Raw genomic sequence first — 14,887 nt, 5'->3', positions numbered from 1 at the left:
CTGATCAATCTAAGAATTTGCACATGGTTTCATCGTACTTCCGTTGGGGAACACAAATTTTCTTACCTTGGTCAGGGTTAGGTCAGGAATGAGGAGATCTTAATGGGGGAATCGCATTTATACTCGATACAAAAATAGGGAGCTTCTGTTATCTTTTTTAATTAATGATATTACTAAATTAATTACAACGTTGTTCTTATATTATTATGAAGATATTCGAATTTTTTTACTTCTATTCGTTCTAAAAATGGGATATTATGGGGGGAATCGCATTTACTTAACATAAATACGGCAACCTGCTATTATCTTTTTATTTAAAATAGCTACTGAATTAATTACGACATTGTTACTAATACATTGATTATTCTGAAATTTTGCATATGCTTTCAGTACACTTTCGTTGAAATACACAAATCTTGTTACTTCGATTTGTGAGGAACGGAGGTTAAATGAAGACGCATTTCTTCGTTTAGTAACTTTAGGAAATTAAGGAGACTGTAAGAACGTTATCCATTTCTTCTAATATCTTCACCATTTATTGGCATTTCGATTAGGCAAGCTTAGCATAAATGCATAAAATTCGCAGTCCAGTAATTATTCTAAATATTATCCGTTAGTATACGTTATGTTTTGGTTAAATCTGGATTAGACCTGTCTTATGCCTGGGGTTAATTTTTAGGTTAGGTATAAATTAAGTCTATAAACAATACTGACTACATAATCAACAAAGAAAAAGCCTTGCACTGCTCCAAAGTAATCACTCTATTATCCGTAAGTGTAGGTTAAGTCTCCTTGATAAAAGACCCGCGTTAGGTCTGTCTGGGATTAATTTTTCAGGTTAGGTATAATTTAGATCTCTAAGCAACAGTACTCGCTACATAAGTCGATACAGGCAAAATCTGTCACTGCCCCACAGTAATTGCTCCATTATCCCTAAATATAGGTTATGCTTCGGTTAGGTCCGGATTAAGTCAGCAAGCAACACCATTCAATATATAATCCAATAAATCAATAACCTTTCATCACGCAAAGTAATTACCCCAACATCCAACCCCTCAAGTTTATCGTCGATAATATTCATACAACAATTCTCCCCTCCCCCCTAAAAAAAAAGAATCCCCAGAAAACGATGCAGGCGGAGGACCTGATATTAAAGTAGATCGGGGTGCCTGGGTGCCTACGGGAACGGGGAGCGGCGACGGGGTGTCACGAGGCCGAACGGTTTCATCGCATTAGCAGCCTCGGCCGGCAGCGACAGGCGGCCGCTACCCTCAATTACCACCCCTAATTTCCGAATCCAAAACAGTCGTCGAAGGAGGTCATTAATGGAAACAGGGGAATTCACTTCGATTCCGAAGCGATCACGAGCGTTTCGCGGAAACCGCTATCTCCTTTCCCCTGGTCCCGTGCTACAAACCCCGGCGTGTTGGTTACAGCGGAAATAATGTCGGTGCACTTTGAAAGTCAGGGCGAGGAGGACGGCGGCGGTGAGGGGAGTTCGAAGGGGGCAGGAGGAGTACGGAGGGTTCGCGAAATAACGGGAAGGCGTAGGGGGATGGAAAGAGAGAGAGAGAGAGAGAGAGAGAGAGAAAGAGAGAGGGTGGAGATCGACCGAGTGAGAGAAAGAGGCGAAGGGGCTGGGTGGGGTGGCACTCGGTACGGGGGCGAGAATATTGGTTGACTTGTAATACCGAGAGTGGAGGAGGCAGGGACCCGGCGAATATTAAATATATTATTACATTCATTCTCATTTCCCTTTTAGTCCCGGCATCCCCGTGCGCTTGGTACACCCTAGCGATGACCTCGAACCCGGGTCGAGCGTGAACAATCGGCCCCCTGTCACAGGGCCGACGTCAACGCAGCGAGCACCTTAGAACGTCCGTTTCGGGCCAGTTCGTATCCGAACGTCTACTGGGACGTTCCTAGGACTATAAGACTTAAATTTCGGACGTTCCTAGGACGTCCATAAGACTTAAATTTCGGATGTTCCTAGGACAACTATAAGACTTTAATTTCGGACGTTCCTAGGACGTCCATAAAACTTAAATCTCGGACGTTCCTAGGACGTCGATCAGACTTAAATTTCGGACGTTTCTAGAATGTCCATTAGACTTAAATTTCGGACGTTCCTAGGACGTCCATAAAACTTAAATCTCGGACGTTCCTAGGACGTCGATCAGACTTAAATTTCGGACGTTTCTAGAATGTCCATTAGACTTAAATTTCGGACGTTCCTAGGACGTCCATAAAACTTAAATATCGGATGTTCCTAGGCCGTCGATCAGACTTAAAATTCGGACGTTTCTAGGACGTCCATAAGATTTAAATCTCGGACATTCCTAGGACATCCATGAGGCTGAAATTTCGGACGTTCCTAGGACGTCGATAAGACTTAAATTTAAAACGTTCCTAGGAGATCCATGAGACTGAAATTTCGGACGTTCCTAGGATGTCCATAAGATTTAAATTTCGGACATTCCTAGGAAATCGATCAGACTTAAACTTCGGACATTACAGGAACATGCATTTCTTCTGTCTTGTGGACATTTTTAGGTCTTGAATTTTGGATGTTCCAGGGACATCCATTTCTTAAGTCTTATGGGCATTTCGGGAATGTCCATTTATTAAGTTTTATGGATGTCTTTAGAACTGAAATTTCGAACGTCTTCTGGACGTCCCAGGTACGTCCATTTCGTCGATCTTCTGAACGTCCCAAGTACGTCCATTTGTTTAGTCCTCTGGACGTCCCAAGTACGTCGATTTCTTAAATCTTGTAGGCATCCTTAAGACTTAAAATTCGAACGTTCTGGGACGTCTATTTCTTAAGTCTCGTGGACATCTTTTGGACTTAAATCTCGGACGTTTTGGCGACGTCCAGTTTTTGAATTTATAGACGTTTCAGGATCATCCATTTCTTATGTCTTATGAATTTAGAACGTCCATTGAAACATCCTTAGGACGTACATTGTGATATCCCTAGGACCTTCATTGAGACATCTCTAGGATGTTCATTGGAACATCCCAAAAACGACCATAAGACTGAAACTTCAGACGTCCCAGGAACCTCTATTTCTTGTGTCGTATGGATGTCCTATGAACTTAAATTAAGAATATCCACTCGTTAAGTCTTCAGGACGTCCTCAGGACTTAAACATCGGATGTTCTAACGAACATCCATTTCTTACGACTTGCAGGCGTCCTTAGGGCTTAAATTTCGGATGTTCCGTGAACATCCATTTCTGCTCAGATTGCAGTCGACGTGGACGTTTAAGGAGTTCAGTTTTCTAATTAATTCTACAGTTTGATGTCGTCGTAAGTATTGTAATACGCGCGATGGACACAGAAATACTGCGAAGTATAAATTGGCTACTATTTCGTTACAGTCATAAATTTCCGCGACGTCTTGAAGACGTCCAGCTTAGATCGTAAGACGTTTAAACGTAAAATGGACTTTAACAAGTGGCCTTTAACGCGTGCTATCTGGGCAAGTGGCAGCATTAATTAATAGACGAACTCGATGGGACAATGGAATCGCATTAATACAGGCGCCGGGAAAAATGCGGTTACGTAATGCCGCGGATTCCGATGCCAATAAGGAAGATTGCAGCATCCGCAGCAAGGAGGCCAGAAGTATAACAGATTCGTCGAGTGTGTGTATTCGGCGCAAACACATAATCGAGGGTATTAAACGTAATTAACTACCCCTTGCGAGAGCGTGCAGCACGGATAGATGGGGAGGGGGGGAGAGGAGGGTCCATCGATATATCGATCGATCGGAGCTAGGAGCAGCGTAGACAGTAAACGTGTAGCCGAGGCCCTTTCCATTAGCGTACCAGCGTACACCACACTATCGTCCCTCTTTTACCTTCGCCCGTCGCCCATTGCCCCTTTGTTTTCCCTCATGGGGAACACATCCGCTCCTTTCTAATTGTTTTACCTCTTCCTATCGATCTACTCCCATAGAGCGAAGGTTACTCACCGATCACTGAAGCAGACTCTCTCTCCTCTCTCTTCCTGTCGGTCGGCTGTCCTCCGAAACTGAAACGAGAGATAACACGGTTCAGCGTTGTCGAACAGAGGTGAACGTCTACTCGCGGAATTATCCGATCGTGTCGTTCGTTAGATTCAAGGTTCGAAGCATTTGAGTGGTACGACGAATCGAGTAGCAATATAGCCGGTTTTACCGCTCCTTAACGTTACTTTATGTCCGGTATATATTCTGCTCGAAAGAATTGTGTAGACAAATTTCTGATAGAAATTGGCCAACTTTGACCGACGATAACTTCGCGAGGAATCATTGTGGGACGATGCTCTTTTCTTGAAATTGAAGCTTGAAACTTCTACTTTGAGATAGCGTTTCCGGATTTTAAGTTTGATGCGCCGTCGCCACTGTGATCCTTTAAATGCGAGGCCACGTTTGAAGATTGCCAAGTTTGACGAAATGCGAGGATTTTGTCAAATTTTTCAGTCTCACGTTCGAAGGGTTACTGTGAAGAGGGTGCATCGAACTTAAAATCCAGAAACGGTATCTTGAAGCAGAGGTTACAAGCTTTGATTTGGAAAAAAAGCCATCATCCTACGATGATTTTTCGCGGAGATATCGTCAACGAAGTTAGACTTGAATTTGATTATTTCAATATTTTATAAGAACTGGATTAAGCCTGCATTAAGACTTGATTAATAGTGGGCTGGGTCTAGGTTAGGACTTTCAAATAGGTATTGTGTAAGAACCGAATTAGATCTGCATTAAGTGCGGGTTAGTTCTGGATAAGGTGTAGGATGCGTTAAAACTGAATTATGTTTGAATTGGATTATTTAGATTGTTATTCTGCAAGATCCGAAATAGGTCTACATTAAAGCTAAGTTACTTCTGGGATGGGTCTAGGTCATTTTAATATGTACATAGTTGTCACTGTGTCGCCATCTAACAAGATGGCGTCGTTGCCTTCATTAACACTTTAATGGCCGCATGCGTCTACGTAGTCAAACGTTGTCAGAGGCCGGCAATAATTATGTAAATTCATGAAATAGTTCAATATGTGCGAACATACACATAAAAAACAACAATAATAACAACAAATTTAATATTTTTCCTTTGCGTGATAATTATTAAAGCAATCACCTACATAATTATTAAAGCATCTCACACGTGTTGTGTGTGCGACCATTAAAATGTTAATAGCTACGTGTGTACTTCAACGGGTCTGCATTGAGTATAGATATAGTAGTATAATTCTGGGTTGAGTCTAGGTTAGGTCTTTTAAATATGTCTTCTGCAAGGACTGCATTTTGTGGTGAACTAGGTAAATTAAATAAATATTTTCCAAGAACTGGATTAAATTTGCATTAAAACTAGAGGTTACATCCAAATTAGGACTAGGTTAGGTCTTCTAAATAGATGTTCTGCAAGGACTGCATTTTGTCCAGGGTAAAACTAGGTTAGATTTGAACTGGATTATTTAAATAAATATTTTCCAAGAACTGGATTAGGTTCACATTAAAACTAGGTTATATCTAAATTAGAACAAGAGTGAGGCTTTTAAATAAGTGTTCTACGAGATCTGCATTAAGTCTACCTTAATTCTAAATAGAATCTACATTAATTTTAGGTTAGGTCTTCGTTACTTCTAGATAGTCAGTAATTTATTAGAATGGAACTCAATGATGACCAAGAGCTAAGAAAATTTCTTTAAAATCTGGTTTCGACCTCAACATTATTTTGCAACGGATTATCAACGGCGTCACACGTAAATGTTGCGCGAAGTGTTCGGTTAATTTGTAAAAGCGGCTCCAGGATGAATTTCCGAAGGAGGCGGTCGGTCTCGGTAGGCACCGGTGCCTTGTTTACGGCGAGGCAATCAGCTTAAGAGGAAAGCGCGTTCGAACGAGGGACGATTGCCTCAACAGATGTCAGGCCGTGCAACTGGCTAATGTCTGAGTGCGGCGAATGATCCCGGCGTGCGTGACTGGCCAATGCCTGGCGACGTTTGCCGAAAAATACGCTCCGCCATTTTTAAATAGATCCTCGGTCTCGACGCGTTCGCTGTCTGTTCCCAGAAGTTGCAGAGACCATCCATTTTCCGCGGACAGTAACTCCTATAAGTTATGCATTTTTGACTAGAATTAATAACTTGAGACACTAAAAAGACTGAAATGCTGAAGTTGCCTTCAATCGTTAAGGGAAGAAAGATATTCCAAAATGGCTGTCACTACTAGTTGCAGAACGTTTTTATTTCAGGACGAGGATCCCAGTAATGATTACGCGGCAATTTTAAATCAACAACGAGTAAACTCGTTCCTATATTTGCCGAGCTATTTATTGATCAATGGGTCGAAAAACAGCTGGTATCGATTTTCGTTCTATCTCGTCCAGGAAACTACGAACTTTTCACTTAAGGGGTTGGAGCACCTCGGCGACCTAAAAGTACCGTTCCTAATTTTTTTCTTCTAAGAGAATAAGACGCTGAACCGAAAACTTTTCATTGGGGCTAAATTATGAGAACCTCGGAGAGTGCAGAAATATTTTGTTCTACCATTTCGACGTCAATATTTCTTCAAAATTGTTTCTACCCTTCCCAGGTGTGAAATAAGAGGGTCTAGACACTGTTTATGCCTAAATTAGATCTGGGTAAGCAGACTGTATTAACGGGCTAACTTTTTAGAACGATGACCTGATCCGGATGTAACGCAGACCTAACCTCATCTCGTGAACTATAAACTTGCCAGTGTTTGAGATATAGGTTACACCTGGGTTAGGTCTGGATTATCTTGATAATTTAACTAGAGTAATACTTTGCATACATAGTCCAAACATAACCTGCAATGTGCTGACTACAGCGGCCGCGGATTCATTGTTTTGGTGTCTAGGTTAGGTTTTTGTCAGGTCTGAGATAGATCTGCGTTAAGTTTGGGTTAGGTTTAAGTTAGTTTCTGGTTGAGCTTGGATTAGAACTGGAATATTTCGGTGATTGAAGCAGAGCCATGTGTTTCGCAAATAATCCAGACTCGCGAGCCTACTCGCGCCAAGGAGTCGTCGAGCACAGAGAGACAAACGGGCAGCGATAGAAAGGGAATCGGTGAGGACGGATTTTTAAGCGGGCGGCTATCGGCCGCTAGTAATTGCGTCCCGAGCGTAAAGCTACAATTACCGCGGCTAATACAAGTAATAATCATTACGGGTGATTTAGGACGCGCGGAAGGAGGACAAAGCTATCACGTGTCGGCGGCGCATTGTAGCTGCCGGCGGAACGACGCGTAAATTTCCAGCACTGTGTTGCGGGAATTTTCTACGGGAGGGGAAATTGCCTCTATCGCGATCCTTCGATGGCCTTAATGAACCTCTTCGTTATTTCATTACCGCGAACGTGGCCCGCATGTAAATGAGACTTTTTCCGCGTAAATGCCCGCCGCGCGGACTGTAAATTGGCGAGCCGGCGGACGGCGAAATTAATTTTCGATTGATGACGTTTTTCAATCAGAACCGACCCGCGCTGACCTCTTCCGAAGGACTCGGGGACAGCGAGCACCGTCGTCGCGGCGACGCTCGAATGAATATTAATCGAACTTTCAGCAAATAAAATCGTCGGGGACGCGGGACTTGGAATTTTAACGATCCACCGATGGCGAACTGTTCGATTTCGTTGATCGTCGGATGGTGTACGGTCTTGGAATTATAGCGATCGTTTAGCCTAGTCGACGATCTGGTTCAGCCATGCTTGACTATCGGAGCAGACTCTGATTCTTTGGAATTTTTCTGGGAAAATTTGTTGCGGTATATTTTGGACGAGTATTGTTTTTCAAAAGTATATATAGCGGACTACCTGCTGTAATTTTTGTGTCAGGGAATCTTGAAGAGTGGGGGAGTAACGGAAGTGGCCTTCTTTAGAACTTCGCCTAGGGAGCGTCATTTGGAATAACCGAATTACGAGGGATATTTAATACATATTAGGTCTACCGGAAAGTTCTGTCCGTTTTTTAATTGAAATATAACACAATTTTCATACATTTAATAATATTTATTGTAGAATATACTTTCCATCGTTACTTATGACTTCTTGCCAGCGCGATGGCAACTTGTGAATGCCATTTTTAAAAAATGATTTATTTTTAGAGGCGAAGAACTCAACTAGTGCTTGGTTGATATCAGCTTCAGTTTTGAATTTTTTTCCTGTAAAAAGTTTTGCAAAGAGAGAAACAAGTGATAATCGGAGGGTGCTAGGTCTGGGGAGTATGGTGGATGTGACAGAATTTCCCAGCCTAGCTCTGCGATTTTCTGACGAGTCGCCAAAGCAGCATGTGGTCTGGCATTATCATCGGTAGCCATGTTTTCGCGATCGCGTCTCACTTAATAATGACATGAGACATCTTTGTTTCAGTTTATTTAGGAGAGTACATGTGTGTAAATGCAATGATAAAGAGAGATAGTCATATATGTCTCAAATCAACATATGCATATGGATTGAAACTTAAAGTGACACTATCGGACAGAACTTTCCGGTAGACCTAATATTTAGAATTTAACGTATATAGTTTTGTTTAGTAGTTGAACGAAGGGTTTGCCGTTATCTCTACGAAGTCTTGTGTGTCCTAAGTCTCACTTCGTGGACAGAGATCGCTAATGAGCACTCCAGAAGAAGAACATCAGCAATGTACCCCACAGTGGAAAGGGCACCGGGTCGATCCTTGCCCCATACCATAAGGCAGTGTCCCACAGCCGTCGACAAAAATTTCGCGGAATAATTGAGCAAGCAAAATTGTATAACAATTTCCAGAAATAGTAGGTCCCCGCGCGACTAGCATTATCGCGCGCCGGGGAATGTTCTCAGACTAATAACTCACGCGGCGAGGGCCCGACTCATTGACCTTTTCCTCGCCGTGTTTCTCGAAAGCGGTGATGTATCGAGTGTCATCGCGAAGATCGCCAATAAGCCCAGAAATATGACCCACTTCCATCAAACCAGATGCTTCTTCGCCAACATATGTTCCCGTTAATGAGAACGAATGGCGGGAACCGGCGAGACCCGTCCGGCAACCTATTAACGAGCCCCGACTTTCCTCCCGCCGATTCTAAATCACTGTCACTCGATTACACGCGCGATTCGGCCGCGCGACGGCTCCTAATCGAACGCGCAGCGGTATCCTTAGGCGAGCGGTCCCGGCGTCCGCTTCGCTGGCGAGGATCAGGCGCGAGGAATGCGCGTCCCTAAGGCCAATCAATGGGGATCCGCCGAGATCCGTGGTGTGTTGCATGAACTTTCGAATTTTCCCCACGCGGGGTTCGCTTTGGGGCGAAAAGGTGGCCCGTTGTGCGATGATGTTGATTTTTATAAATGTGATCGAGTAAATGGTGTTTCCGTTCGACATGTCAGCTTTTGAATTGCAGCAGTTGTCACGTGGCAGTTATGGAGAGACGTCAGTCTTCAGAACCTTGGCGATTTCAATCCATATCATCGTTATGAACATTCGTTTTAGCTATATTGTTGGATACTTGATGCATCGCATTTCAAAATGAGCCTAGTTAGGCTATTGTGCGATCCTTTCCGACAGAGATGCAACAGCCGAAGGTGCAGAAACCTTATACAGAGTTAGTGCACTTAACTGCTGAAAGATGCATGCGTATATACTTATAAGACCACGCTTTCAGGGGCATCGTAGCTGCATTTTCACCCCCTCGCCCCCTCTCCATCGCAAAGCGTCAATTTTGAATGGCCAATTGTGTTTCTTAGTCGTCCAATCTAGAATGCAATTTAAAATAAAAGTTGCTACTTTGTCGATTTTGTAGAATCATTTCTAATTTGCTGCACATGTCACGTCTGCCTCTAGCTGGCTATCTTGCGGCGCGACGTACCGACGCCTTAACATCACATAGGCCTTTTATGAGTGGTCAATCGTCTTTCTTAGGAGTCTAATTTAGACTGCAATTTTCTTGAAAATTCTTAATATCGTCGTTCTTGTGGAATAATTTGTAATAGACCACAAAACAATTTACCTATTACGTCTGCCATTAGGCGGTCATCTTGTAATGTGACGTACCGGCGCCTTAATATCACATGGACCCTTTGTGAGTGATCAATCGTCTTCCTTAGGAGTCCGATTTAAGCTGCAATTTTCTTGAAAATTCTTAACATCGTCGTTCTTGTGGAATAATTTGTAATAGACCACAAAACAATTTACCCGTCACGTCTGCCATTAGGCGGCCATCTTGTAATGTGACGTACCGACGCCTTAATATCACATGGGCCCTTTGTGAGTGATCAATCGTCTTTCTTAGGAGTCCAATTTAAGCTGCAATTTTCTTGAAAATTCTTAATATCGTCGTTCTTGTGGAATAATTGTTAATATACGACAAAACAATAGCCGCCTCTAGGCGGCTATCTTGTGGCGCGATGTACCGAGGCCTTAATATCACAAGGGCCCTTCGTGAGTGGCCAATTGTGTTTCCAAGAAGCCTAATTTAAGTCACAAATTTCTTGGAGAATTCTAAATTTCATTGTCCTCATGGAATAATTTCAAATATTCGTCACCTTATTCCCTTGTCATGTTCGCCCGTCGACGTCACGGTGCACCCACTTCACGCAAAGACACTGGCATAAAGAAACAAATTCAGACAACGATAGCAGAGACTTCGCCGTTTGCAACGAGCCCAGCTGGACCACCGTGCGATTTTATTTGCCGGAAACACGCCAATATAAATTGCGCAGAGTCTTCGCTCAAGGTTCACTGATCCTGGGACGTTTTATTTGAAAGTCCATCGTCTCGATCATGATTGAGCGATTACAACCGGAAGCGCCGTCGCTGATCGGTAACTTCACGGTTAACCGCGCCACCGGTTTCGTCCCTCGACACTCGTTTTCGGTTTTCCGTCGCGCGTCGTTTCGCCTGCGTTTCCTTTTTACTTTTTTCCCCCTCCACTCTCTTGATCTCTCGCTCTGTTTCTCTTCCGCCCTCTCTGTCTCTCTCTCTCTCTCTCTCGTTCGCGCGAATTTTCGGGTAAGAGAGTTGTCGAACGAGCAGGTGGGAGAGCGAATAACGGAGAAACAGCGAGGGAAGGCGCGAAACAGGGAACGGCGTCGGTGTGGCGGGGGTGGGGGGAGTCTTTGTGTGGACGGTGGGCGGCGAGGCGCATATGTCGGCGGAGTTCGAAATCGGGATATTGAATTCACGCCATTTCTGTTTTGACGTATCGCGGCCGGCGATACGATCCGTCGGGGGTTTATCAGCGGCCCGGCACGAGGAAGTGATTTTTTCATTCTAACAAATAGCCTTTTGCGGTTTATCGGATTTCACCGGCATATCCGCCGGCGTGAAATCAAGCGCGCGCGAGCGCTCGCTGCGAGAGACCCGATCGAAAACCGAAGCGAAATCATTGAAAGATACACTGGTTTTCGTTCCCCCTTCTACGAATATCCGTTCGATCTGCCGCTGTTTTTTTTCCTACGACGATTTTGCGGTCGCCGACTCGCGAGACGATACGCGATTGTTCCGCGTCGATACTCTTGACGCTGCGACCTTTTTCTTTTTTTCTTTTTTTTTGGCGAATGCGCGTGGATTTCTTTTTTTCTTTCGCTCGTTGGAACGTTTTTCTCGTTCGTAAGCGAATTGAAAAACACTTCCGACGCGAACTGGATTGTTGAAAGAGAATGTGTAATGAGTGTTCCGAATTCTAGGGCCTCTTTCGTCACACTTTTCGCGTCACGATAGTTTCGACGTGTGGTTTGTCGCATTTTGTTGTCGAAATAACGTTGCATTGTTTCCAGAAAATTTCGTTTCCTTTTTTTATACACAATAAATGTATCGTTCATTTTACAAGTACATCCCTAACACGGACCATCTTTTGTCATTAGTGTTACAACTTTTTTTTTTGTAATTTGTAGGATCGTATTTTGTTATCGAAATGACATTACATTGTTTTGTGAACAATGTTTCATAAACAAACAGATTCGTTTTTTGTTTCATATGAAATAAATGTTTTGTTAACTTCAGAAGTATTCCATAACACAGGCCACCTTCTGTTAACAGTATTTGTTAATCTGTCACGAAATTTGTGCAACGTTTTGTCGTCCTTTATTGCTGGTATTATTTATTATTTATTATTGTTGTATTAGTTACATCTTTTTATCTTGGAATAAATAGTTTGTCCTCATTTTACATAGAGCAAATGAGACACTGGATCAGTATAAAAATGATGTATTGAAAACCACTTTTGACTCTTTGTTATAGTGTAAGGGCTTGAACGAGACTAGCGTATATTATGTTGTTATAATGACAAGATTGGATTCATTTGAACTGAGTCACGACTTTTATTATAAAATATGTTACAGTTTTAGGTTATTATTTATATAGGTTATTATTTAGGTTATAATATATATTTAGTTTATTTATTATTTACTATTATTTAGGTTATATGTCACTAGATGAACCAAATATTTATAGTACTCGCAAAGGTAACGCAACAGTTGCAACAGAACAAAAATTGCAACGACATAAATCTCGCCTCTTGAAAATATGAATCCTGAAACATGAATACTAGACAAATATATGAGCCGTGTATTTTGAAAGTGGCATAAGTCACTTTTTCAAGAAAATCGAGTTAATGGTAACACTAATTACAATTGAACGGTGTCTTTTCATTTTAAAAAAAAAGTGACTTATGCCACTTCCAAAATAAACGGCTCATATCACAGTGAATGCACGTGGCTTTGGCCACTTACAAGAGCGAAGAAAAATCGATAGCGGAGACGAAGTGGATCGAATTCGAATTAGAAATAAAACGGCAGCATACTCGGCCGATATAACCGTGGCTAACATTATCAACACGATCACATCGCTGCTTCGAAACCGTGACATGTAAATGCCTTAACAGAATATGCTCGAAATAAAACCTTTCTCCGAGAAATGAATAGATAAATTTACAAGATTAAGAATATTGTCAAAGAGAAGATCGGCAACCTATCGGAATCCTGCATAATCCATTCGAAAGTGTATTGAGAGTGATGGTTAGGTTAGGTCGGACGGTTAGGTTACACATGGTCAGAGATTTGGTTTTATAACACATAATATATTTTATTATCCGTGAAAAACACGTTGAACGAACACAGTGAAATTTGTTCATTAATACAGACGCAATTAGTGGCAACCGAACGCGTTTTGTTTCCTGATCTGATTGCACAATGTAGAACGGATATAATATTCAGTACGTTTTACGACATGCACTTCAACCATTGGCTCAGCAGAATAGCCGTTAAATTCAAACCCACGCATACTGCCAACATAGACACACGCACGCGCGCGCGCGCGCGCGCATTGGCAGCCTATGATATTAAAGTTCTAAATTACCAACAGAGACAAACCAATAGACACCGTGTGATTTTATCTAGCAGTACTTACCAACCCACCCGGTATAACACCAGAACCCGTCGCAGGATGATTAATTCAAATAATAAACACCGATAGATTTCGAGCACTCGCGGCCCCGCTCGATTCTCCATAAATCTGTTTACTTATTCATAGACTAATGAAACGTTTCAGCGCGCGTTTCGTTCTCCGGTTGAACCGGTTCGCCGGCGGGTCCTCCCACGCTTGGGAAAAGAACACTTGTTCCAGCGAAAGGGTTATCGGCGAATACTTCTTGGAATCGACGGGAAAAATGAAATATTGAATATATACCACTCCCGCGGACGGAACAATGCGCGTATTGTGTCCGCGGCGATTACAATATCTTTTTTATCCAGGGAACCGGTGATTCGCGAACGAAACTTCGACGAAATCACATTCACCATCGCGCCGGCGGATTCCTCGGGGCGCGTTCTTCAACGTCCCGCGATATAAATGTGGAACACCGAGGGGCCACCGCGCCGGCGAGATCCGCGTCGATAGAGGGCCGAAGATCTATATCTGACAGCGGGCATAACGGATCGAGGGGGACGATCGATCACTGGGTCAGATGCACGACACCGGCGGCGAGTACGCGCGACGATCTCCGGTACGCGTGACAGCCCGACAGGGTCAGAAGTCGCGAGATTAATCGCTCGGAACGTTGAATACAAATCAGCCGTCGAATACGCATGAGCCGGAGACACGGCGACGAGTTTGTCACTCTCCTCGACGACGGCTAGACGGCCCCGTGCGACACGCGAGTATCAAGAGTTCAAGTAGTGCGTGGCTAAATTTATGACGATTATGGAGAACTGACTCCAAGAACTGACGCCAAAAACTGACGCCAAAAACTGACTCCAAGAACTGATACCGAGAACTGGCTTCGAAGAACTCAACTCAAAGAACTGACTCCAAGAAATGACTTCAAGAACTAACTCGAAAGATCTGACGCCTGGGTACCTGATTCCTAGGAACTGTCTTCAGGGAACTGATTCCAAGAAATGACTCCAAGAGCTGATCCTAAGAACTGACTACATGGAACAACTCAAAAGAACTAACTTCAAGGAACTGACTCTAAGAAATTGACTCCAAAGAAATGAGTCCACAGTACTGACTTCGAAGTACTGAAACCAAGGAATTGACTGCAAATAACTGACTCCAAAGAACTGGCTTTAAAGAATTCACTTCAAAGAACTGATTCCAAGAATTGACATAAAAAAACTGACTCCAAGAAATGACTTCAAGAACTAACTCAAAAGATCTGACGCCTGGGTACCTGATTCCTAGGAACTGTCTCCAGGGAACTGATTCCAAGGAGTGATTACAAGAACTGATTCCAAGAAATGACTCCAAGAGCTGATCCTAAGAACTGACTACATGGAACAACTCAAAGAAACTAACTTCAAGGAACTGACTCTAAGAAATTGACTCCAAAGAAACTGAAGTACTGAAACCAAGGAATTGACTGCAAATAACTGACTTCAAAGAACTGGCTTTAAAGAACTCACTTCAA

The 14,887-nt window shown here is 43.0% G+C and overlaps 1 protein-coding gene across 4 annotated transcripts in view; it reads right to left on the bottom strand.

Annotated features, from left to right (window-relative positions):
* LOC117225653 (uncharacterized) overlaps positions 1 to 14,887 on the bottom strand; it is a 1,038,968-nt gene that overhangs the window by 959,076 nt on the left and 65,005 nt on the right. For all 4 annotated transcript variants that reach the window (XM_076526304.1, XM_076526306.1, XM_076526305.1 and 1 more), the window contains exon 2: positions 3,980 to 4,038. The gene's annotated coding sequence lies outside the window, so the exon portion shown is untranslated. The remainder of the gene's footprint in view (positions 1 to 3,979; positions 4,039 to 14,887) is intronic.

Source organism: Megalopta genalis, chromosome 14 (genome assembly GCF_051020955.1).
Source record: "Megalopta genalis isolate 19385.01 chromosome 14, iyMegGena1_principal, whole genome shotgun sequence".
NCBI lineage: Eukaryota > Metazoa > Arthropoda > Insecta > Hymenoptera > Halictidae > Megalopta > Megalopta genalis.
Note: the sequence above shows the minus strand (reverse complement) of the source record. Positions and strands in the feature narration are given on the sequence as shown.